We start from the raw sequence: 26661 nt of genomic DNA on the forward strand, positions 1-26661 counted from the left end.
TGCATTCTGTGCTATACGCATCCTGCTCTACCCCATCATCCTTCGGCCTTGTTGTTCGACTCCACTCCTAAAACCACTTCTAGACTGCTGAGCTCTTCATTATCACCTCAGGCCGGTATTGAAAATGATGGTATCGTGGTCCCTAAAGTGACACAGTTCTTACAGGATTACGCACTGGTCTGCAAGGCTATCCCAAGTGTTGCACAGCTCTCATGCTCAGGCTTTGCACAGTGGAGCCACCCTTATGTTACTCAGACCTTACTAACACCCGACAGTAGAACTATCCTTAGGGTTAAACAGACCTCTCGGGCCCTAGGCAGCACAGCTATCTCTCTGGCATTCAGAGCTCACAGGCCCAGACAGAAGTACTAGTCCTAAATTTACAGAGTTCTTCCCAGTTCAAACCTTACATATTGCTAGTCCTCATTTTAGGCATATATTACAGGTATCAGAAAGCAGAATTAACATATCTTACTGGATCTGGGAGTGGAGCAGGGCTGGACTCGGAACGCAAACCTGCCCTGGCAATTGAGTTGGACAGGCCACGCAGGGGGGAGGTGGGTGCATGTGGGTAACACTGCAGCTGCTTTTGTTACAGGGGGGCGATTTTGCAGCTATGCTGCAAAGCCGGACCCGGTAACAAAAACCTACCTGGCCCCCACCCTGGAGGCCCACTGGGGAACCACCCTGTGCCCGCTACGGCCAGTCCAGCCCTGTAGCAGAGCTAAACCTAGTCTTCACAGGTGTCATGTGCTCAGCTATCAAACATAAGAGCTATCCCTAACATTAAAGCTGGCGCAGTGGCCTTCGCTCAGGTTACACAGGTTCACAGGAGTCAGACAGGGTCCTTGGGTCCTGTGACAGGCTATTTCAGAGGCACTCCCTCCGGACCCCCCCACCTGCTATCCACTCTCTTCCCACTCCACAGTCTCCTTGTTATTTGTTTTGCCTGCTCCTCTGGGATCGATTATCTCTGCAATATGAAATGGTATTATTTACGCAACGGAAAATCAACATGCCAGCAATGCAGTGACCAGGGTGAAGAAAGGTGAGGACACTGCAGACACTTCCCTGAACGATTGTGCACAGATACACAACAGAAAACAGTCGCAAAGTGGACATAAGCAAATAACTAAAGTCAATTGAATAAAGTCCCCACTGAACACACATACGCTTAAGTAGACAATAAACATATAGACAAATACAAACATTTAGGGAGAACAAAATACAAACAAAACTGAATATAAATATATACTCATAAGGACACAAATGTGCACACAAAAGTTGAACACAAGTACAATTAGACAATACGAAGTACACATTCACCAGGCAAAATGGAACAAAAATCAACACCTGGCACATTTGATCACAAATAAAGTCAGCTACAATTGGCCATAAAAACACACAAGTAGAACAATACTGGCATTCACAACTACACAATTGAACAGAAACATACAACAACACAATTGCAATAACACAGACAATGGTCAGTATGCACAGAAATACAACAGACCACAAACACAATCTGTCATAGAACCAAATGGACAGACACAGAAGAAAACAAATCCATCGTGACCAGACACAATTAAGTACAAGCCATTGAAAACAAATACACACATATATTTAGACTGACTATAAATATACACTGGTACACAACAATATACACAGGTAAAAAAGAACAGAACTCCACACAGGCTCAACTAAAGACATATTTATGGACAAAACTGTGCTCAAATTAGTTGACTCCAAACAAATATGCGACACACAATGCAGATGCACAAGTCATTGACAATACGCACAGAGTTCAACACACACAAAAAAGAAAAGACAAAACTAAAAAATGAAGACAAATACAGAACTGAATGCACATACAACGTAACACATATGCACAGACACATGACTAAACACAAATATACAAGTAGATGCAACTGAATACAATGCAGGAAACCCAGTTGAACACAAATACACAGATCCAACTAGATAGAAATATGCAATACAATCCAAATAAGCAACTAAACACAAATACAAAAGCAGTCACAGCTGGACAGAAACCACACATCAACATAAATACACAGGAAGGCACAACTTAAAAAACATATAACAAAAGACATACACGTTACTGGAGATAAAAAGACGACTACACAGACATTTGCATCTGAATATGAATGGACAGCTGAACACAAATACATTGACAGGTATAGCTAAACACACAACCTTAGTTCCACCACTTGTCAAAAAAAATGCCAAAAAACCCAGGTTATAAATGTTTGCTGAATCAGTACCTGTTTGGTGTATCAGCATTAGTGTTGGCTGGACAGATACACTAACAACTGCTATCATGATCACTGACTGTGCTTGAAGTTTGTCATACAGTGGCAACCAGCACAGATTGAGTGTGGAAGGGCAGGGGTGAGGGGACAGGTATGGTAAGGGGGTGTAAAAAAAAAAACAAACTCCTCGTGCCATCTCTCCTCCGTCGTCCCTCTGTCGACTCTCCCGGCTGGAATGGAACAGGAAGCACCCAGCCTCCCCAAGCCAATCGCAACACTGCAATACAGCGTTGTGATTGGTCTGAGCGCTGTGGTTCTGCGCTCAGGCAGGTAGTGGGAGCCTGGGCATGTTCTCCACCCAGGCTGTGGTACAGCCTGGGTGGAGAATAGGCAAAGTGTGCATGACTGTTTGGCCAGCCCTAGCCGGCCGGCCAAAAAGACATGCACACTAACAGTGTGCCACCACTCCTCCCTCTGCTTCTCTGTCATCAGAACAGCCTCGCCCGCCCGCAAAGCTGTCACAGCAGGAAAAAATAAAATGGTAATACCCTCGAGTTATTATCATTTTATTTTTCCTTTATTTCACTGCTGCAAAGCAGTGGGGCGATGCTTCTCCGCCTGAGGAGAGGAGCCTCCACTGTTGTCACATATTTACTCTTCAGATCTTGGTTAGAGGAAATATCTGTCATTAAAAGTGCTTAGAATCAGAAACAACTATAGCAAACTATGAGCTAGTTTCTTAATGTTATTAGATATGCTAAGAAACTGACAGAGAGGTATTTTACAAGTAATTGACTAGCTGTAGATTGTATCAACATGGTGTAATCATAGATGTAGGTTGAGTTTCAAAACTCTGAATTTGTGAAATTGGTGGAAGAAGCCCACGTGTGCAACAGATCAACTGCTATTTGATATACGATAAAAATGTCTTTGATATGGCAACCAAGTACACTTCAGCGGTTGAAGAAAGGTCTCCTTTTGATAACCAGACTTTGATGATAACATGGAAGAAACTAGTTAGAGGGAAACAGGTAAGAGAACTAAGATGGATACAGTGCTTAATTTGTGCTGGTGGTTTCCGGTGCTCAGCACCAGCATTTAATTGTTAGCACTTGCTCTAATGAGAGTCCACCACATGGTGGCACAGTCTTTTTAATTTTGAGATGAGCACAACAACTGTGCTTAAGTCAGTATACATTGAAAATGAATAATATCAGCCTCTCATTCCATTATTATATTTTTGTGTGGCCTGACATAGTCTGAATTGTCACACTTGTAGGAGTGTGATGGTTAGGTGTTATGTGGGTACTATCATTGGTGCAGGCTGCAATGGCCTTCCAGGAAGGGCCAAGGCACTTAACTGTGTACCAATGAAGCACTAGGTGGGTAATATCGGTTGTCCTTTATATGCTTTTGGTTTCAACACTATACAGTGACTTGTCTGGAAGTTGTAGTAATAACACCACATTAGGTTTCTCCACATCTGGAAACCGGTACTACACTAGATACAGAACAGACAATAGTGAACTTGTTTTGGGAGGGGCAGAACATAAAACAACCTTTGGATTTTATTTTCAACAGGTCTGTGTGGGCACATCTCACAATGTTGAGGGGAGATCAATGTATTAGCACAAACTATGGGAACTGTGCAAATAGGACAGAGGCCAGCAGACATGTTTTTCCTCGTCTAGTTACAGCTCCCTTCTGCAAGAAGGGTCCGGCTGTGATTCTTGCGAGTTCCCATATTTATATTCAACTTTCTTGGAGCTCTGCACCTGAGTGAGGGTTTAGGAATCAGTTACATGATGGGATCTGGGTTCCTAAGTTGGCAAACTTTATGACTGTTAAAGGTCTTCACAACCTTTTTATCTTCTAAGCAATGCTTTAAATGGGCAGGTACTATCAGGCACCGACTAGCTGCACTTCTTTAATTTGAAAAGGAGAATAATTGTAATTGTATTAATATAGAGCTTACTAACCCTGATGAGGCGCTGAAGCGTTTTTTGGTGAGTAGCACCCTACTCCAGAACCCAAAGGTGTACCAACATTACTCAGTAGGACAGCAATAATTCCAATGGGGGAGTAACAGCATTTCTCAGAAGCAAAAAGGTACTCTGAAATAGTGAGTACCTACCCTTCTATTTTTCCATTTCAAACAATTCCTGTTAGAGTATAGCTATCAGGAAGTAGTTGAATAGGTAATGCACATAAAATAGAAAGGGATCCACAGAGTCAGCTGATAGCAAGATGAAGTCCAAGAATATCTGGGAGGCAACACATGAAGGTTTCCTAGCCTCCCTGGTTATGCTGTTAAGGGCTGGATGAAGCAGAAGTCTTTGCAGCTTTGAGGATTTGAACCTGAGGTATCAGCGAGTCTTTTCTACAGTCACTGTACCTTCTGATGTTGGAGTAAACAGCAGAAGGTAAGTGTCCAAGGAAAGAAACCACTGAAGAGGAGGAGAAAAAAGCTTAAGCAAAAGTCCTCCAAAGACAACAGCAGGCAACCACACTCCAGAGCAACACCAGTGAAACCTAAACTGGAAGAAAATAGCAACACAGAGCATGAAAAACACTATTAAGCATAGCAGCAGCATTGCACGCAACGTCCAATCCCCAAACTCCACATAAATACTCCTATCTAAACTGGAAGGGCACAGGAACTCATTCCTCCATATTGGATTGGAGGAACACTATACTGGAATGAGGAACACCATCTTGGATCAAATTTTAAACCCAATCCAAGATGACGCCTGTACTTGTGTCCGGACACCGCGCATCCCAAAATCTTTTCCCCTGCCGGGTAACAAAGGTGTCCTGTCGGCACTCGACTCCTACCTTCCAGACACCACCATGGTAAGGGGTGACTTTAACCGAGACCCCGCAAAATGGAATACGTGCTGGAGCCAAGCGGTTGGAGTGCCGAAGCCCAATAGTATACCCCCTCCTCAGAGCATCAGGTTTACCCATATGCCTAAGAAAAAATCTTCAAACTAATCTAGCGGCATGTACTGCAGTAGCAGGTTCACAGGACTCCTCTGATATTGGGGAACCCTTCCACCTTATCAAAATTCATAGCTTACCTCGAAAGAGTCGAGAATCAACAATTTCAGAAATCTCATATTCTGCTTGTCCATCAAGTTGTGGATGATTGCTTGCGAAATCATAAAAGACAAATGGTTTCAACTGAGAATCACAGAATATGGGATGGACTTTCTAAGAAGATGGCAACTTAGGACAAACGGCTACAGGAGAAATCTTTCGGACAATGGTTAAGGGTCCCAAGAATTGTGGCCTGAAATTAAAGGGTCTCGCCTTGGTAGGGAAAAAGCGAGATGACAGCCAGACTTTTCCCCCACCCCATAGTCGGGTTCCTGAAGCCTTTGTCTATCAACCTGCTTCTTCATCCCAGCTTAAGCCCTCCGTAAATTATCAGCAACTAATCTCTGGACTTCGCCTTGATGTTAGACGACGTCAGTGACTGCCGGAACAAAATCAGAATATTGAAGGTTTCAGGAAAACCCTTAAGATGTAATCCATGCATACAGAAATAAAGTGTGACTTTGGTAGCACTGTGTACACTATTATTATGCACAAATTCTGCATATAGTAACAGAAAACCCCAATTATTGCTTGTAGCATTACAAAAACACCCCCGGTATTGCTCAAGAGTCTGATTAGCTCAATCTATGTGGCACCATTGGTTTGTGGATGAAATCCAGAGAATAAAGCTCGTGAGATGCCCAGGGCACAGCGAAAATATTTCCAGAATCAAGAGACGAATTGTGGATCTCGATCAGTAAGGATGCGCTCGGGGATACCATGTATTCTGAAGATATACTTGATAAATATCGGTGCCATTTCTTTATCAGTTTGTTAGAGGGCAAAAAATGCTCCATCTTAGAAAATGTATAAATCGTAACCATTATCACTGTTTTCCCTTTCGATTGTGGTAATCCAACTATGAAGCCTGCGACAATAGTATCTCAAGGCATGGTGGCTACGGGTAAAGGTTGTAACAAACCTACTAGTTTCTTATGTGAAGTATTCATCTGAGCACAGATGGAACAAGAATTTACATAGCGAGTCACATCATCTTTCACTGTGGTCCATCAGAAGGATCGAGAGAGTAGTTCATAAGTGTTCTTAATTCCTCAATGGCCTGCAACCTGAGAATCATGGTACAAAAACGCACTTTTTTTTGCAGGGCTGGTGTCCAAACAAAGCGCGCCTTTCAAAATAAATATAGCTAATTATGTGATATTAAGGGGTCGATTCCGATCCGAGTCGGACAGCTCCCCCGAGAGCTGTTCGTAGACTTACCTTGCGACCGACTCGTAACCGGAGCCGGTCCGTCCGGGCAATGATGTACAATGTGCATAACTGACACAAATCCGACCGACACGAACGCTGTGATTCAAGCTTCATTTTCCGTCCAAGCCGTACCTCCGAACGCCGAACCGAGTCGCCCGGAAGCAGATCCCATAGCAGTTTCCAGCCAGAGAAGTGTGATGCGCAAATCATACGCGCCGGACGGGTCGCTACGTACAGCACGTCACAGCATCCGTAAAAGGAGCATATCAGGTACGATTCACACCAGAACACAATCCACGGCTACGAGACGGACCAGCTAGCAACGCGTACGAGACGGAGCAACAAGCAGCGTGTACGAGACGAACACATCATGAATCCCATCACGCAGGTCATACCAGTATTGTACTACTATGACCGGATCAGGAACAGACGGGGACTGCGCAGACGCTCACAACACAAACTAACGACACGTACCCGCAAGTCAGGGGACCCATATCCTGGCCACTAGCAACAGGCCACCATAGGGGTTGCATGGCCATCACCACTACCACCACCACTCATAGGGGGTATGTTGCCCATCACTCCTGCCACCCCCACCCATAGGGCTTATGTTACCCATCACTACTGCCACCCCCACCCATAGGGCTTATGTTGCCCATCACTACTGCCACCCCCACCCATAGGGCTTATGTTGCCCATCACTCCTGCCACCCCCACCCATAGGGGACCTGTTGCCCAGCACTCCTGACACCCCCACCCATAGGATGGGTGATACGCCACACATCCATCATACACCAACATTAGGTATCTCAGCAAAATACATCCCCCCTAACATCATGACAACAGTGTGTAGTCTGTGACAAATGCCCACAACAGTGATTATGACTTAGAACATACAATGTAACTACCATCACATGTGTGACCAAAAACTGAGTGTGGCCTACACAAGGCAAGCATCACAATAGCACTGTGTCAATGTAAAACGAACACCCCCTCACTGTGTAGAAGAAAAGTTAAGTGTGTGGTTCCAAACTGCAGCAAATGTTGAGCATTGTGGTGATGGGGTCTAAAACCCCCCTTATCACAGTGACCAAAAGGTAAGTGTCATCATGGTCAAAGCTGCAAATGCCAAACAGCATGTATGATTCCTGGTCCCAACACATGAAACACTTTTGTGGCAAAGTAGTGGTTGTGTCCCATACCCACAGAGATGTGGTGGGGCTAACAGTGCTGTGAAAACCTAACATACTCTCGGCCATGTGCAGACAAGAACCACTCATGGGGGCTGAGAAAGCATACAGTGTACAATGACACAAAAGCTAAAGTTACCATCACAAAGCATACACACATCTCGAAAATAGACACACAAATCAAAACATCCTGTGTAGGCTGTAGGTGTCAGGTCACAAACTCACATTCCATGGCAGCAACGGGACCTAACAACCAGGATGAATGTGCAGAATGATGTGATATGACTCACAGGGACAGCAGGGAAAATCACAAAAACAACATCCAGACAATCTACCACAACAGCAATACCAACGCACTGGTGCAGCTGCACAAACACAAACAGGCAACCTCACACTGCACATCTGACACAACATGTGTGTGTGTGTCTCAGTATCCCCAGGCAACTACACAACACATGAGGGGGGCTGAACCACAGTGAGACAGATGTGGACACAGTGCCATACAAAAGTAACCTATGCTTGGGTCTCCCTTAGTGGGCAATCTGGCATTGTGAGATGAGAGGGAGCACAACAGACACATGTGACACAAGCTGGAATGAACAGCAACTAACACAGCAAGAGACTGACACACAACAGCACTACCCCCAGGGACCATACATTGGGGTGACACAAGCATGCATGATACGTCCACTGTGATGACAAAGGTAGATGTTGTACAAACTGTGAAACCCAGACATGTGTCCTGTGCCACAAACGTACATCACACCTACACAAACACAAATCACTCAGCATGGCCCGTCATCCATGGACAAACAGGAGCTAGGGGCCCATCCATGCAAACATTCACACCTGTCCACCCTCAACACCACACACCCTGAACTGCACCAATATGCATCTGTGAAGCCCACGTGGACAGGTGACATTGCACATGCACCCATGACAAACACAGTAATGTTGGGAGGAACTAAGGTGCACAGACTCATCACACAAGGACAGTCTACAACCCTGGTGAATGACAGACATACTGCACAGTATGCGGTACATGACCATGACGTCAAAGCTCCTGTAACCTTCTGAATCCCAGCCACAGTCCCAGGACAATGTAGAAGCCAAGGAGAACCACAAGGCACACATGGAGACACCTGCCAACATTGCAGCACTGAACCGGACAAGTGGGAGCAGTCACACACACATACACATGTCTCAATCACTGAAAGGTACCACCTAGGGACAACTACATGATATTGCGAACAAACAAGTGCTTTGGGGACCCCTGACTGTGTCTCATCTGCATCTGACCACATCATCACCACTCAGAACTGACAAATCCCAATGATGAAATACCAATTAACAGTAGTGTGTCATGTACCCACACATCTGGTAGCCCAGGGCAAAGATGTGGGATAAACACAGTACAACTCAGCAAGCATCAACAACAGGAACATATCAAGGGAACACTGCCTGTGTATGAAAACGCCACACACACATGCTCACACAACACACACCATGGGCCCAGGCAATGTCACGGAACAACACACTTACTTGAGGGGACTCAACTCCTGTGGAAGCTCAGGTGTGCCAAACGTAGTCCCAGCAGGTGTCAGTCATGTCAGCAGAACACTTGGTCAGTCAGCCATCAGTTACCACCCAATGAAGGCCCTGGTCACAACAGCCTGGGTACGGGAGTGTCCCTTAAGTCATCTGCTCATACTCAATACATATGTCCAGCAAGTTGCACAGAGGACTCAGTTGCTCCTACACCAATGATGCCCACACCTGCATGTCCAGTGGAGATGCGCCCACAGTCAGGGAAATAGACAAATTGGACAATGGGAAGCACATCATATGTGCATGTGTGCAAGCCAGAGATGTGATTATGCAAATGAAATGTTTACAGAGATGTTCACAAATTGTTAATCATGATACACCCAGTTAGCTGCAAATGATGACATGGATACCGACCAGAATAGGATACATATCTCATGGACCACGTAGAGTACCTCACATCAACACCTCAGTATTCAACATTGGAAATCCAGCATTACAACTGCAAGGTCATGATAAACATCATCAACATAATGTACAGCTAAATCAAATTCACAAGGATAAAGAAAGATGCTTTATTCAGCAAAAATGCAAAGTCCTTTCAAAACAAAGGCCAATGGCCAGTCCATATCCAAATGTCAACAATGTTAATTGAGTGACAACTGTCACACGTTGCTTGCCTGCACTGGTAAGGACAGGGGACATCCCCTCGGAGGGGCATACACGGGGGCAGGCCAGGCACCACAGGGACAGGATCAGGGCTCAGCAGAAGGAGGCAGTGAAGGGGTGGTGGATGCAGGAGAGTCACTGGCAACTGCAGTGGAGCTGACTGAAGTGGTGGGTGCAGTCACAACTGTGGGGCACAAGTCAGATGGGGTGGATGCCAGCACAACTGCAGTGGGCAGGTCAGATGGAGTGGACTGGGTCCCCACTGCATTGCCCAAGTCAGACGGTGTGGTCGTGGACTCGACTGCAGTGCCTAACTCAATTGGAGTGGAATGGGGTTCAGGTGAGGTTGGCAGGACAGAGGGGGCGGGACACGGTCCCCTGTGGGCCCAAACTGTCTGACCGGGGGTGGTGGGGGTGACAGAGCAAGTGGCAGGGAAAGGGCCTGAGCATTTTGGGGATGGTGTATCTGTGGGTGGGGGAATCTGGGGCAGGGTGTGGCGAAGGAACCTGTGGAGTGGTGGCCTGGGGAATGGAGGATGGAGACTTTGTCGTGGAGCTGCGGGGGGGGTTGGGGTCTTGCTCTTCTGGCTCCGGAGGGACTTGCGAGTGGGGGTCTCAGTCTGACTGCAACTGGGGGAGAGTGTCTGGGTGTGAGGGGCACTCCCCTCTGTGTGTGGGGACTTCCTCTTTCCCTTGTAATCTGGATCTGCTGGGTCAGTGGGGAAGAGGCCAAGGTCACAGAGGAAGAGCTTCTTGGGAGATGGGGTTGCAGGTGAGGCAAGGGAAGGGGTCTTGGAGGGAGAGGTATCTGAGGACTGCGGAGTGGTTGTGGATGACTGTTTGTGTTTGCAAACCATCCCCTGTGAGTGTGGTATCAGTCCCCTGAGGTTTCTTGTGTGCACGTCTAGACCTTGGTTTGGGTGTTTGTGTGCTTCCCGTGTCTGTGGGTTTGGGTGAAGGTGCTGGTGTGTGTGTGCTTGGGACAGGTAGGGTGCTAGGAATCGTGGGTGGTGCAGGGGTAGGAGGGCTGCGGGACTGTTGGAGGAGGGACACTGCTGCCGTTAGGGAGGAGGCCACGGACTGATTGGTCGTCTGTAGGGCAGAAATGCCCGATGAAATGCCCTCCATGAACGACAACTCAGGGGCAGAGGGTGCGGTGCCTGGCACAACGGAGACAATGCTCCCAAACACGGGAGCCTCCACGAACCTCTGGGATGGGGGCAGATGGGATGGTGGTGGTGGTGGCGGTGGCGGGGACAGCCTCACTAGCTGGGGTTTGGTGGCTGCTGACACCCGCCTCCACAAGGGAGTCATCCTCCGAGCTGCTGTGGCCGTCAACTGGGGTGGATGGTGCTGAGGACTCCTCGGTGTGGCTCCACTCGCCCTTCGTGCCACTGGGTCCTTCCAACTCCTCGCCTTCTGTCCCAGTCTGGCTCTGTGGCTCCTCCTGGTCCGTGGAGCTGTCCCCTCCTGTGGCCGTGGATGTATCTGGATAGAATTAGGAAAAACAGAACAACATCAGTCACCTGCACTGACCGCACACACCACAGTGAGTACAGCACATCACAGGGCAAGCCCTGGCATCATCAGCTGAACACTGCTCAAAGTGCTAACACTGTTTAGAATAAGCCAATTGTCAGTCTCACCATCAACCACGGCACTCATATCCCTCCTGAACTTGCACCCATATGTCTGTTGCATGTTGGATGCTAATACCACAATGTGCAGACATGCACCACCTACACATTTGTTGGACATGTAAGTGAACATGTAGGAGTATGTCACTATACACACATCACATCTCTTGCCACTGACTCAGTACAGGTGTAAGGATGAAGGGATGGCCAGAGTCTCACTTCACATGCTTGTGATGCATACCAGCAACACACACTGTGATGTTATCATGTCCTGATAGTCAATGACACAATGGGGTGCATGGAGCACATTTGACCCCAATGCAGGATCACTCATAGCAAGTTAAATCCCATGGCACTGGCATGCCTGGAAAGTCAGTCATCACTGTCTCCTGTCACAGGGGCAGGGCATCCAGACAACAACAGTATGCACTATTTCACAACCATAGGTCATTAGTAAAGCAAACTCTGCACCTGACAAGTGCACTTGTCCATCCCCTGCAAACAACATATCCAGGACCCAGATGACCCCACATCACACAAAACAGACATATGAGTCTCTGCGAACACAACTCCCTGTACATGAGCACATCACAGTCTGCTGTGTATGAAACACAGCTGCCTGAAGTTCACAGTTGCATACACCGTTGTGCACTGTCCAGTGATCACACACCTATATGTCACACAGGTCTTGTCTCTTATTGTCACATCTCAGATGTCCTGCTGACCCTCAAACTCATGAACACCCCAGTTGTCCAGAAAAGGAAGTCACACCACAATGACACAGAGGCAGAAACCTGACGGCACATGTCACTAAGCACAACCTGTAAGTTGATGCACAGGAGTGGGATTACAGAGTGTTTCTAATTGCCTTTGAGTAAGCATGACTGCCCAGGTCTACGTGAAACAGTGTATAGCCCTGGACAGTAGTCAGGTGGCTAAGCAAGTGTGACACACTTGATATACATACTCCTGAGGCCCACAATTTCGAGTCCCCAGCTGCATGGGTGTGTTTGAAATACCCCAGGCACATGTGGCAAGTCTGACCAACAATTGGAACACATATCAAGCACACACAGATCACATGTCAGATCTCAGGCATTGTGTAAACAATTGACCCACCCATGAAACACACAACAGAGTCATGGTAACAGATGCTGTCCGGAACCTGAAGCATAGCTGACTGCAGGGACACAGTGCCCTAGTGACACAAGCCACAGACTGTAGGGACCACAACTGTGGATCAGATGAGGCGGGTGCATCACACAATTGAGGGACATGAGTCCTGGACTACAAGACCTACGAAATGTGGAAGTGTGACCAGGCCAAAAGACTGCAAATAGCATGTCAGACATAGTACACAGATTAGGCATGGACTTACCCCCTCCTTGCTGCTGTCTGGCCTTCAGCTGCCCATCCAGGTCCGGGAAGACCACCACCAGAATCCTGAGCATGTGGGGGGTCAGGGTACGGTGTTTGCGCATCCTGCGAGGAGGCGACAGCTTTAGCTGGACCCTTGCGATCCTCCGGGTCCAGCCCCAAAGGTCCTGCCACCTCTTATGGCAGTTGCGGATCCGGCGCTTGTAGACCCCCACTGATCGAACTGCCTGGGAGATGGTCAGCCATATATCCTACTTCTGGTGGGTATCAACCTGTGAGGATGACAAAGTTAAAAGTCCATTAACACACATGCCCCATATTTGTGCTGCACACAGTTGGATATATATGTCGTCATCACATAGGAAAATGAGTTACACAGGTAGTGCACCCATGGAAATGGACAAATGCCCTGCATGTCAACATTGCCTGGGAAGTTTAAGCTTGCACAAATGCACTTTAGCTGCAGAACACCTGTTCATTACATGTACCTACACACTTTGGGGGATGAAAGTACTCAGTGAGTACGCTTGCCACTGATGTACACACTGCTAGTACTGCTAGTCAGACAACATGCACAATTAGGAAGGCAGTGGACTGCACATTCACCTGCTCCCCTGGTTTCCCATACAGCTTGCTGTACTGTGGAAGGAGCCCGTCCAGACAGGGCCTGGTTCTCCTCCTCAGTAAAGGCTGGGGCCCTCTCCAGAGTACGTGCCATAGCAGTAGCCAGAGGATGCAGAGACAGCAGCAGTGGTATAAGAGATGTGGTCCAGTAGCATGTAGTGCAGGCAAGTGAGCTCCCTGGGGGCCAGTCAGCTTTATATCTGTGCTGCAGAGGCAGAATCTGTGCCATGAGTCCCAAGTGATAGGTCCAACACGGTTGCATTCTATGAATCTGGCCAATCCATGGAGTTGTACGAATCGTACACGTCTTCCGCATCGTTCAAATCTTCACCTTCATAAAACCCTAGTAATTGCAACATTGTTGTAGGCATCCAACTGAATTTCCAGCGCACAACTCGTACAAGTTTTGAATCCGCATCCGTCTCCATGACAGTCCAGAGCCAATGGGTGCGCACGGCTCGGTCAACTGACTGTACAACGCGTAGTTTGAAAATACACACGCACCTGTCTCCATACGATTCAATGACCAAGGCGTGCGCAGGGCTCGGTCCATGCCTGCACGACGCGTACGCATGATAGTCACCCGCGTCGGTTCGCATTGCAGTCAATGGCTAAGCGTACGCACGGCTCGGTCCTGAACTGTGCAATGCGTACGCATGATAGTCACCCGCGTCGGTTTGCACTGCAGTCAATGGCTAAGCGTACACACGGCTTGGTCCTGAACTGTGCAATGCATACGCATGATAGTCACCCGTGTCGGTTCGCGTTGCAATCAATGGCTAAGCATACGCACGGCTCGGTCCTGAACTGTGCAATGCGTATGCATGATAGCCCCCTGCATTGGTTCGCATTGCAGTCAATGGCTAAACGCACGCACGGCTCGGTCCTGAACTGTGCCATGCGTCCCTGTAGAAGTCACCCACGTCGGTTGACATTGGTGTGACTTTTTGACGGCTTCCACACACAATTACTTGCCAGGGACTCAGGTGCACACCTACCACACTACAGCATGTGCCACACTGTGTCCCATGGCATGTAAGGCTGCATTACCTGTGTGTTTTGGGGGGGCAACATTTGGTTTGTTGTGTGGCACTTTTGTGCAGCCACTCCCAGGCTGTGCACGTGTTCATGGGGACAGAATCCTTTGTGTGTTGTGCACATTACCACTGTGATGTGCAACTGTACAGTTATGGTCATGAGTCATGGACACAGTTGCAGGTTGGATATGTTTAGGACATGTCACATACACCCTGAGTCCTGGGTGTGATGGTATGTACGTCACAGTGAGACCTATAGCCACAATTCTGATGTACACCCACAGTCTGTGTGCATGTTGTGTCTCAGATGTGGCTGATCAAATGTGCCCATGTGGTTTTTGCATCAACATTGATGTTGTGTGTGTGTCTATGAGACGTTCATGTAGGGCCTGCAGAGACAACCGTGGCCACTACCTGTGGGACTCACGGTTGTTTTTTGGCGTGTACATGATACGCCATGTCATGCCAGTGTCCATGTGGCAATGCAGGGACCCTGGGTATCTGCATGTCAAAGAGCTGTGATGCCTGGGAGACATCAGGCCTCACTTGTCACTGTGGTGTGAACTTGTAACGTGACAGCAGTACATAGGTACTGTGACACAGCCCAATGATTGGCCATTGCACTACATGGAACTTATGGAGACATGTGGACTTGAGATGTGAGGTGATGTGCATGTAGGTGACATATGTGTCCATACCCAACAGCACACACCTCAGTACATTGTGTATTGTCATGATGTATCATGTGATATTTTGCTTGGTCATAGCCACATGGGTGGATGAATACACAATCTTCCTTTGTTCATCCCTGTACTTCAGGGCACCAGCTGTCCATAGACTGTTCCCAGACCTTGCAACCATGCAGGAACGCAACTGCATCCGACGGTACCGCTTCACCAGGCCACTGATTGAGGAGTTGGCGGAGCAGTTGGCGCCACATCTGCTACCTGGCCGGACATACCCTATAGCACTGACCTCAGAGGTAAAGGTGATGGCAGCCCTGCACTTCTTTGCTACTGGTACCTTCCAGTACACTGTGGCTACTGCTGGTGGTATGTCGCAAACTATGTGCAGTCGTGTGCTACGCTATGTCTTGGAGGGGACGTTGCATTTCCTTGACCTGTACATCAAGTTTCCTAGCCCAGGTCAACTCACTGAAATAAAGGATGCTTTTTATACACTGGGGAGGATGCCAAACGTCATCGGATCTATTGATGGCACACATGGGGCCCTGGTACCACCACGGGCACATGAGCAGGCATACCGGAACAAGAAATATTTCAACTCCATCAATGCTCTGGTGGTATGTCTTGCAGACATGTGTATCACACATGTGTGCACGTTTCCCCGTTTCTGCGCATGATGCCTACATCATGAGGAGTAGTCACATTGCAACGCTGATGTCACAGATGCCAGACCAGCATGCCTGGCTTGTCGGTGTGTACTGACTGTTTACCATTGTGTGTGTTTGGCAATGTTGTATTCCACCCACCTTCCAAACTCAGCTAATTGTTCAATTGTTTGTATGTAGGTGACTCCGGATACCCCAACATGCCGTGGTTACTGACACCCCTCAGCCACTCTGGGACACCAGCCGAGATGCGCTAGAATGAGGCACATGGTCGGACCAGGAGGGTGATTGAGCTGACATTTGGTCTCCTGAAAAGCCGCTTCCGCTGCCTGGCCAAGACCGAAGGGGCCCTCCCATATGACCCTGCAAAGGTGTGCAAAATTATCCTTGTATGCTGCATGCTACACAACATGGCAGTGCGGAAGAAGTTACCTCTCATCCAGGATGACGATGACCTACCTCCACCACCTGAGGAGGTTCCAGGCCTGGACCACAATGCCAGTGATGATGATGATGAGGTTGACGTCCACACACAGCTCATCAACAACTTCTTCACCTGAATGTGAGTTTACAGTGTTGTTATGTCAATGTATTGAGTTAGCCTGAAATGTGTTGGGGCTGCTCTGTTGCTGTTTGAGTGTGTCTGTGCGCTACTTGACTGGATGCGTGCAAGTGATGTACCACAAACCGCTGGACTTCAATTCTCCGACACTTTGTGACCGTGTGTCCACTGTAACGTAGAATTATCTTGCAACTATTGTGGAATAAACATGTTGCTGATGTGTAATGAACATGTGCTACGCTTTGTTATGTGCGTTGTTTGTCTTTCCACATCTGACTGACTGCTTACCTCACCTGTGGGATTGTTATCACTGACTGTGGATAGGTGTGGTGTCTGAGAATTCCAATGTATTTCAGGTCAACATCATTGTGTGGGATGAGTTACATGGACATGGTGAGTATGTGTTGTGGTGCCATAGTGGTGTGTCTCCCTCACATGTGTCACATCACCATTTCTCACATAACGGTGATCACATTGTTGTAGTATTTGGCATGCACTGTGTTGTTTAGCAGATCAACATCTCCATGACACATGACAAGTTGGAATCACAACAGAGGCAAGTATAGTGTACTGGTGAGTTTATTTACAAACATGTGTGAGGATAGTGCACAGGATAGTGGGTGCTGTACATTGGGTTTTGAATCCAAAGTTCACAGTAGAGTTGGAAGTGTTGGTAGCTGAAATGTCCAGAGTAAAGTCCACAGTCATCTGCTACATTGGACCAACATGAACCCTCCATGTCATGTAGGCAAGTTGTTTTAGATACGACAAGGTGAACGGTTTGCGCACAAAGGACTTTGTCCAGAACAGGTTTAGAGGCCCTGGGGGATGTGCATGGACATCTGCGTCTCACTTGTCCTTCTTCAGACGACGCCTCTTCTTCTTCGGGGACTCTCCGCCAGAGTCATCCTCCCTCCCTGTGGCACTGGCAGATTGTGCGGCAACAGATGTGTGGCCACACAGGGAGGAGTGAACATGTTGGTGCTTATCTGGCGGAGGCATTGGAGTATGTCCCGATGCACCACAGTAAGTGCATCCCACTTTGCCTCCATGCGGCATGATGGGCAGCCTGCTCCTGTTGAATATCCTTGAGGATTCCCACTACCTGGCCGAATCCTCCGGTGCTATCCTGGTACGCTTCTATGATGCGTGCCAGTTGGGGGTCATCATGTAGTCCAGACCCCGCTGCAAGGCGCGCCCTCTGCATACCACCCCTCCCAGCACCCCTATCCACACGGGCAGGACCTGCGGCGGCACGCACAGGTGACACTGGGCCCCCTTGAATGATGTTGTTGGTGATGTTGTCCGTAGCTTCCTGGGGGTCCTGTGTCCCTGTGCTGTCTGTATTCTGTGGCCTTGGTCTGTTCATGTTGGCGGGGGTGCCCTGTCTGTTGCCAGATGCTGGAGGCGTGGGTACAGGGGGTGCAGATGTTGGTACTGCTGGTGCTGCATGATGACTCACACCGGAGGTGCCACGTTGTTCGTCGTCATCCGAAGAGGACAGAGACGGATCCACACTAGAGAGCTGAGGGTCCACCAGAGTCTGGGGCAGGTACTCCTCTTCATTTGCTGCAGTGTCCCCAGCACCACCTGTGTTTGTAAGAGACACACAATGTAAGTTATGTTTCTACAGGCATCAATGGTTCACATACATGACATTTTCTACCGTACGTCAGGATGCGTGCCTGTACACAGCTTTGTCCAAAGTTGTCACGGACATAGATTGATATTGTTGTGGAACATTGCCCAGCCAAAATAAAACATTTCAATGTGCATGTCGAATTGTGTGCATGCCCAGCTCATGTACAGATTTGGCTGTACATGGCCATTACTACTCAAGGGCCATCACATTGCTGACACAGGTGTGTCATCCCTGTACATATTTGACCTTTAACAAGGACATACGTACAATTCCACTGAGGATATGCTGTAAGATTGGGGCATGTATGGTAGCAGATTTTGCTAGTCTTTGTGTGTCACATTGGTGTATTGGTACGACATGGTCACAGTCCGGTATGCCTGTGATCTCTTGTGATAAAGTGTTTTTTTACAGTGTTCCTTGTTCCCATCTCATTTCATACAAGTGATGATGTCACCATCGTTAATGAGTCTGGTGCTGAGTTTTGTACGTGCATATGTGATTTGACTTGTCAATGTTCTCCATGGTGACATGGATTGGGCAAGTAAGCACTCTGGCTTTTCAATGCTCATGACAGTGAGAGCCGGTGGTGTGTGTATTGCAGTTCGACTGCTGTGAGTAGCATGTCTCCTCCAATGCAGTCCAGGTTAGACCTTGTGTCTACAGTGTCTATGTCAGTGAGTGGTGTGTTGTGTGAAGGATGCATATGTTGCAGCACGATGTAGGAGTGGAGTGCAGCGCACCGAGTGTGAATGAGACCATGCTATGGTGTCGGCTATATTGGTGTGTCCATTCCATTTGCTGTCAGATATCCCCTGTCAATGATGTATATGTGAGTTGCTTTGTGTTTTGTGAAATATACTATATATGGCTCTCCACACTTGTCATCTGCAAGACACACCTCCACAGCCAGGCCAGGGGGCACCCCTGGACACTGCATCCCCAGACAGTGACTTTGAACATACGGTTGCAATGGCTGTGTGTGCGACCGTGTTTGGGTTGGCCAGTGCATATGTGTGATTTTCAGACACATCATTTATCAGGCCCATGTCAGACATCTTGCCCAGTCACTATCTTTGTGAGTGACTAGTACCACTTGTGCAATGTGTTTTAGCAGAGAAGGTGTGTGTATGGCCAGCATCGGTATTATTTGTTTTCAAGTCAGGGCCTCCTTCTCCCCCAGGCCAGTTATCCCATCATGAAGCGTGCCACCATTGCAGTGGGTGCAGGTTAACTTTCAGGATGTCAGTCAGTGCAGTCCTGGTGTTTGTTGGTGCCCAGTTCCCAGCATTGCCTTGTGCTCCCCATAACAGAGCCCAGTGTCAGACATCTTGTCAGTCCATTCCCACTCCCTGTGAGGCGAACATGGTTCAGTGTGAGCTTGCTGGGCCATGTGGGTTGGTGGGGAACGTCTGTGACTGCAACTCCCATCATGCTTTTGGCTACAACCCCCTTCCCAGCATTCCCATACTTCCTTCCTTTTGACTCTGCTTCCCTGTGAGGGAGTGTGACAGCAATGGCAAGATGGCTGACTATGAAGTCTGGGTGTTTGTTTGACTACAAGTCCAAAGAGAGCCCCTGTGCTTCACACAGCAGCACCCAGTGCGGTGTATCCTTGGGTGATATTTCACTACAGTGTGAGTCAATGCATTCTACCCGGTGAGTTGTGTGGAGTTTGTGTTGCGGGGTGTGTGTGTCTCCACATGCTGGTAAGTATGATCAGAGCTGTCAGTCCTCCTTCCCACCCGGCCAGCTATCCCACCATGAAACGTGCTTCCATTGGAGGGCGTGCAAGTTGTCTTTCAGGATGTCAGGCAGTGGTGTCCTGCTTCTGATTTGCGCACAACCCCTCCCAGGGCCTTGTGCTCCCCACAGCAGGACCCAGTGTCAGCTATCTTGTAAGTCATTTTCCACTCCCTGTGATGTGGGCATGGTTCAGAGAGGTCTTGATGGGCCAATTGGGAGGGGGAGCATTATCTGTGACTACAAACCCCATCATGCTTTTGGATACACTCACTTCACCTGCATACCCACTATTCCTTCCTGCCAGTCAGCTGCACTGTGTGGTAGTGTGTTTGTGGTGACAAACTGTCTGACAGTGTTTATTTAGCTTTGTGCCACTGCCTTGCTCTATTTGTTGGTAGGTTTGTACCTGTCATGACACAGTTACAAGTCACTATGAGATGGCAGGTATTGTGTTTGTCTGACTAGCAAACGCATCTTGTGATGATTATCTATTGGTTACTGTGGCTTTGCTAACGGTGCATGGTTTTACTGTCCCCTTGCCACACAATTTTGAGTATGTTGGTTGTGTACTCCCCAGGCTTTGGTATGTCTACTCGACCATGGACACTCTCTGGTGGTAGGATGTCCCGCACCTTCTCCTCCCAGGACCTGAAGTATACTGGTTTGGCAGGAGGGCCACCACCAGTGCGCTGACTCAAGGCGTGATCTTTCTCGATGAGTTTCTTGACTCTCCTGCGCACGTCATACCACCTGTTCTGGATATCATCCTTTGTGCACAACGTTGGTGCTTGTGCGTTCACCTTGTCCACAATCCTCGCCCACATCTTTGTTTTCTGTGACATGGGGGTCCTTTGGACCAATGTACCAAACAAATGTGGCTCTACTATGATGATCTTGTCTACCAGCACGTCTAACTCACTATCTGTGAACTTTGGATTCTTCTTTGGGGGCATGGTGATGGGTGGTGGGTGATGTGTGTGAGAGGGTGCAAGTGAGGGGGGTGGGTGTCGGTTTTGCTAGGTGTATGTGCTTTTGGTGAGGTGCTAATGGTGTGAAAGTTGTGTGATGGGTGAGTTGTGAGTGTGTCTGTGGTTGCTGTGTGATGGTATTCTCTGCTGGCTGTTCTCTTGAATTTGCAAAGGATCATGGTAGTGATTGGTGTCCTTTATATAGGTGGAGTTGTGGGTGTGTCTTTCTATTTTTTTTGTTGTTGATATTTATTGACTTTGTCATTGCTTGTTTGGTCCTTTTTTTGTATTTTTTCCTTTGAGTTTTCTAGGCATGAAGGAGACGTTCTTCTGACCAAGACGGACGCTGATGTTGGCTCGTGCGGGCTTCTCTGCGTCTTTCACGCAGACTTTCTTCTGTGTTTCATATGCGTCAGTCACGGAGATCTCTATTGCTTCAGGTCCCTATTTTCTGTGCGTGTAAGTCATGCGGCTTGGGCTCCGTGCGAGTCGGTCTGGTTTTACACGCATTGCATTGTACTGCGCGGATCGGACATCACGGGTACGTGTCGGTCGGGTTCATTCCTGGTGCGTGTCGGTCGGTGCGAATCGCGTCCGGTTTCCATACGAATCACTGTTTTCCCTACGGCTCGGTCGTACGGCTTGTATTCCGTACGTGTCGGTTGTAATTCACACGCGTTGCATCGTACTGCACGGGTAGTAGGGCGCCGGTCCGTGTCGGTCGGTCTCCGTTCCGGGTCCGTGTCGGTCGGTACGTTTTGCTGCCGGAATCGGAATCGGCCCCTTTATGTTGAGTATTGTTTATGTTAAGTGTAGTCGGAAATGTTAAGCTTCCGGGAAGTAGGGAGTGGATTTATATGGCAAGAGAAGTCACATGGAATTGAACATTGTCTGGTTTCAAGAATTGTAATAACACGGAATTGTGTTATGTTAGGGAAATCTCTGTATGAATGTGTGTGAGTGGTATAGTAATAGGTTCTCTTGTGAAACTCTGGCCTTAATTCTCAGGAGCATTGTAGTCTCCACATGTGTTTTATGCCCCAGAGAAACAGGTTTGCCTTTTGCTTGATCGAAGGGTAAGGTAGAGGGAAGTGCTACTTTATTGGTGTAATGGAAAATTCTGTGGTAGGGTAGAGGTAAGCGCTGCCTACTGAAAAGACAGAATTCTTGTGTAAATGAACAAAGCTATCTCTTTGGTTTAGCGAAACAGGCAATGGAGATGTTTTATGTTGTCACTAACGGATTTTGATTAAAGAAAACGTAAGAAAAGTTTGCCAATAACATTTTGTTAAGGAGGGGTCAGCAAGAGTAGGAGTAGTGAGAGAGGCTGACGTCACAGAGACCGCGCTGGGATTGGTCAGCTGCAGACAGACAAAGTGTTCACTGATTGGTGCGTTAGTGTGAGACGCGCTGCGAATAGAGTATTACCAGAGTGACGTAGACGCACAGGATTGGTGAGTTAGTGTGAGACGCGCTGGGAGTGGAGAATTACCAGAGTGACGTAGACGCACAGCATTGGTGCGTTAGTGTGAGTCACGCTAGGATTGGACAGAATATGGAGAAGCTGTGAAGAAGTGATTTACAAAGGTTAGTTGATTAAGAACTTTTGAAAATAAAAATGATGTACTACGATCCACCTGAGAAAGAGAAAAAATCATGGTTTGGAAAAATCAAAGGCCTATTTAAAAAGGATAAGCCGATTGTGAGTAGGGAAAGGCAAATACTTCCTCCACCGAAAACGCCTGCATCATTTATGGTAGCGAAATATGGTTATCATACATGTATTTGGTTGGAGAATTGGGCAAAGTATACCAAAGATGATGGAGTGTTAGAGATTCCGGAAAGTGGTTCATTTAGTTTGGCAGTACTACGAAATGTAACAGATAGAATGATGAGGTTGGAAACGAAACCCAGACCTACCCAATTTGAGGCTTTGACTGAATGGGAAGAAGAGATGTATGAGAGAGAAAGGCATCAGAGTGGGAGAAGGTATAATTATATATTTGGTAGACATTGTGGTCAAGAAAGCCATGATGACAGAATGAGAAGATGGCGAAATGCAAGCATGACTGATGGTATGTTTCCTCTGAGAAATGCTGGAGAGATGAGTGGCAGAAAATGCACAGAAAAGAGAAATAACACAGGGTCAGAAGGTTACAGATATGGAGTGAGTGAGTCAGAGGATGACGTGCTGGAAGATATGTTTTATAAAAACCACCTCCATATCAACAGGATTCTGCGTTGGTGACACCGAGTGCACTGGCAAAGGAAACTGTAATGAATAAAAATTTTGAACAAATGCCACCTAATTTGGGGAAAAATAATCAATTTAAAGATTCTGAAATGTCACAAGCTGCAAGAACTGAAAACGAAAAATCTGCAGAGTTAGCTAGAACTACACTGAAATTAACAGAAAATATTAGAGAATTAACTAAGAATATGGAAGCAGTGACAGTGCCTGTAACTATAGGACCAGTGATACCTGTTTTTGATAAACAAAAAGATAGTGAGCATTGTTTAACAGTCCCATAAAATTGCAGAATGCAAAAGGAGAAAGAAAGGAGTAGTTCGGGAGAAAATTAATGGAAGGTTACTGCAGGAATATCAGGATTAAGTACCCCTAAAAATGTAACTGTAAATCAAAGTCCAGCAAGTAAGACACCTATGGCAACAGAATCAGCAACGGAAACCCCAGAGAGAATAACAGATAAAATGAGAATAGAGACAACCCCTGAAGGACCAACATCGGAAGAATTAAGTGATTGGTTAAGAAGTTTACCGAAAAAAGATACAGAACCACAACCTCTAGATGTGGCAAAATTAAAAGTAACATTAGAAGAATTAATTGTAGGAAAAATTCCAACTGAGAAATTAAAAGCATACCAAGATAAGGAGTTAATGTTTTTATGTAAAAGCATAACTTGGAGAGCAAGGACTTTGCATGAAAAATTACAAGAGACAGCGAGTGAAATGGGAATCGATTTTGAAAAAATAAGGTCATTACAGAAGCCATACAGGGTAGATTTTTCAGAAAAGGATATTGAAAACTTGAATACTGCAGGGAGATTGACGCAATTAAAGAACTGATTGCATTGTTAAGAAAATGGGGTGGGGAGGAGAGAGAAAACTACAGACAAGGCCTCTCTAGCTTTCCCAGTGAGAGAAAAAGAGTCAGTGGTAACAGAATGTCCCATGAGAGAAATTCCTGGAGGAGTATATGTACATGTTCCAGGGACTAGACAGGATATTTTGTCATTTACAAATGATTTTCTAAGATTAAGAGAAAAACCAGTTGAATGGTACCGACAGGTAGAAAGATTTGTCAAACTTTCAAAGGTGTTGTGGATAGATCTGAATGGTCTCTTTGATATAATTGTGCCTGCAGATTTATGGGCAGAATGTAAGATAACAATAGATTGGTCAACACAAGAGTATCCTAGGGATCCTAAGACGGGAGCCCCCGATCCAGAAGTAATGAAAAAATATGATCAGGTAATTACTTTTTTGAAAAATAAAGTACCGCCGAAAGAAACTGACTGGGTAAAGATTGACAGAATTCACCAGGAGGCTAAGGAATCAGTGCATGCGTATTACGAAAGGTTATTGTTGGCTTTTAAACAATACAGTGGAGACGAGAAATTAAGTGAAAAGGATTTGAGTCCTTTTGTGTACAGATTTGTTTATGGTTTAAGGCCTGAAGTTAGTGAAATGATAAAACACCATGCAGTAGATTGGCAAAACAAAAAGATAGACGAAGTGTTACGACATGCAAAATATTTTAGTGATGAAATTGAAGCCAAACAACGTAAGTTGAAAGAAAAGGCAATATGGGCACAGGTTAAGGTAGCGGAGCGGCAAGAAGCCCAGTTAATTGAACAAGCTAATGGAATAGGGCAAGCAAAACAAAAGCCTAATATTGGAAAAGGAAAAGGACAGATTAGCATAGATGAAGCTAAAAAGAAATGGGCAGGTCATAATTGCGGAAAATTAAGGCATTGGAAATCCGAGTGTAAATTGCCACCGAAAGCTAATGGTGATAATTCTTCATTAAATCCACAGGTGCAGTATGAGGTGAGTTGCCAACCGCCACGACAGCAGCAGGTTGTTACCCAACAGTGTCAGGTGCCAAAATCACCTTTTCCACAGAACGTAAATCCTCAAAGATACAGTAATGAGACAGGATTCTACAACGAAGAACAGGTAACAAAGCTACCGCGCACTAGTGCCATTTCGCAGTATTGGCTGCAATGCGATGAGAGTGAGTCAGAAGAGAGTTATTGACGGTGCCTAGGAGAGAAAGAGGAGTGCGTACTTGGCGCAACTCTAAAGGTAGACCAGACAGGACCCTATGTGGATGGAAAGGTGAATGAAGTAAACATTGCTTTCCTAGTGGATACTGGTGCTACTCGTTCAACTGTTAGATCAGCTGAAGTGAAAAATCTTCCTCTCTCGGGTGAAACAATCCAAGTAGTTGGAGTTTCAAACAAACAGATAAAAGCTTATCTTACGTATCCTGTAAAGGTTAGAATAGGGAAATTCACTGACATGCATCGTTTTGTCATATGCGACACTAGTCCTCTAAATCTGTTAGGGAGGGATTTATTGTGCAAGATGAATTGCACCGTCTTTTGTACACCTGATGGTATAGCCTTTAAAACTCCCGACGAAGATGTACTGTATAGAATGACAATGGCAAATTCAGAACCTGAAATTACTGAAACCTTTGTTGTATTTGATCCGGAAGGATTACCTCAAGAATTAAAAGAATCAGTGAAAACAGAAGTGTGGGATTTCACAGGAGAGGATGTTGGATTAATGAAAAGGGTAGATCCTGTGAAAATAACTGTAAAAGGAGTAAATTACCCGAATATTCCTCAGTATAAATTAACACCAGAAATAATTGCAGGAGTAACGCCTGTAATAGACAGAATGATTGAACAAGGAATTCTGAGAGAAATAATGAGCAGTCCATGTAACTCTCCAATCATGGGTTTGAAAAAGCCAAATGGGACCTTTAGGATAGTACAGGATTTGAGAAAGGTGAATAAAATTGTTGTTCCTTGCTGTCCCATTGTGCCAAACCCTCCGGTAATTCTATATCAGATTCCCCATGATGCAGAATGGTACACAGTCATTGACTTTGTAACGCCCTGAACGTCTCAGGATCGTTTAACAGACACGACAATGAGGACGCAACCACTTGTGAAGGGTTAGTTCTTTTAATGAAGGCAAATAAAATACAAAGAACAAACAAAAGTTATAGTCACTGGAATCCTCCAGGCTAAGTACGTTACCAGCCCACAGCACGGATGGTCCTAACCGTCCTCTGCATATACGCCGATCCCGGCGTATGCCAACAGAGGGCAGAAATGAAATGGCCGACAATGCCAATCGGTAGGCTGTGAGGGGCACGAAGAGTGTTGGGGAGAATCGAGGAGTCAGGGAAACACCCAGCCGGGGTCTCTACCTGAAGGGAGCAGCCGCTCAACCTCTTCCTCAGACTGCACCGGGACGCGGAGTCACCTCCTGGTGATGCGTCACCGATACCCCAATCACAAGCAAGAAGACTGAACCGAGAGCAGCCGCTCGATCGATCCTGTGGACTTCCGAGTCTGTAACGCGGCAAACACCTCCTGGTGTGCGTTACAGCTGGCAGTCCCTGTGTCTCTGGTCGGGCAGGGAGTTACGACTCCAACCAGCAAAAGCGCCACTGCACTTGGACTCAGCCGAGTCAA

At 46.9% G+C, this 26661-nt stretch overlaps 1 protein-coding gene across 2 annotated transcripts in view; it reads right to left on the reverse strand.

The window, feature by feature from the left end:
- The window catches only part of MACROD1 (mono-ADP ribosylhydrolase 1), a 2692027-nt gene that overhangs the window by 943328 nt on the left and 1722038 nt on the right, over positions 1-26661 (reverse strand). The gene's annotated exons all lie outside the window — the stretch shown is intronic.

Source organism: Triturus cristatus, chromosome 9 (genome assembly GCF_964204655.1).
Source record: "Triturus cristatus chromosome 9, aTriCri1.1, whole genome shotgun sequence".
NCBI lineage: Eukaryota > Metazoa > Chordata > Amphibia > Caudata > Salamandridae > Triturus > Triturus cristatus.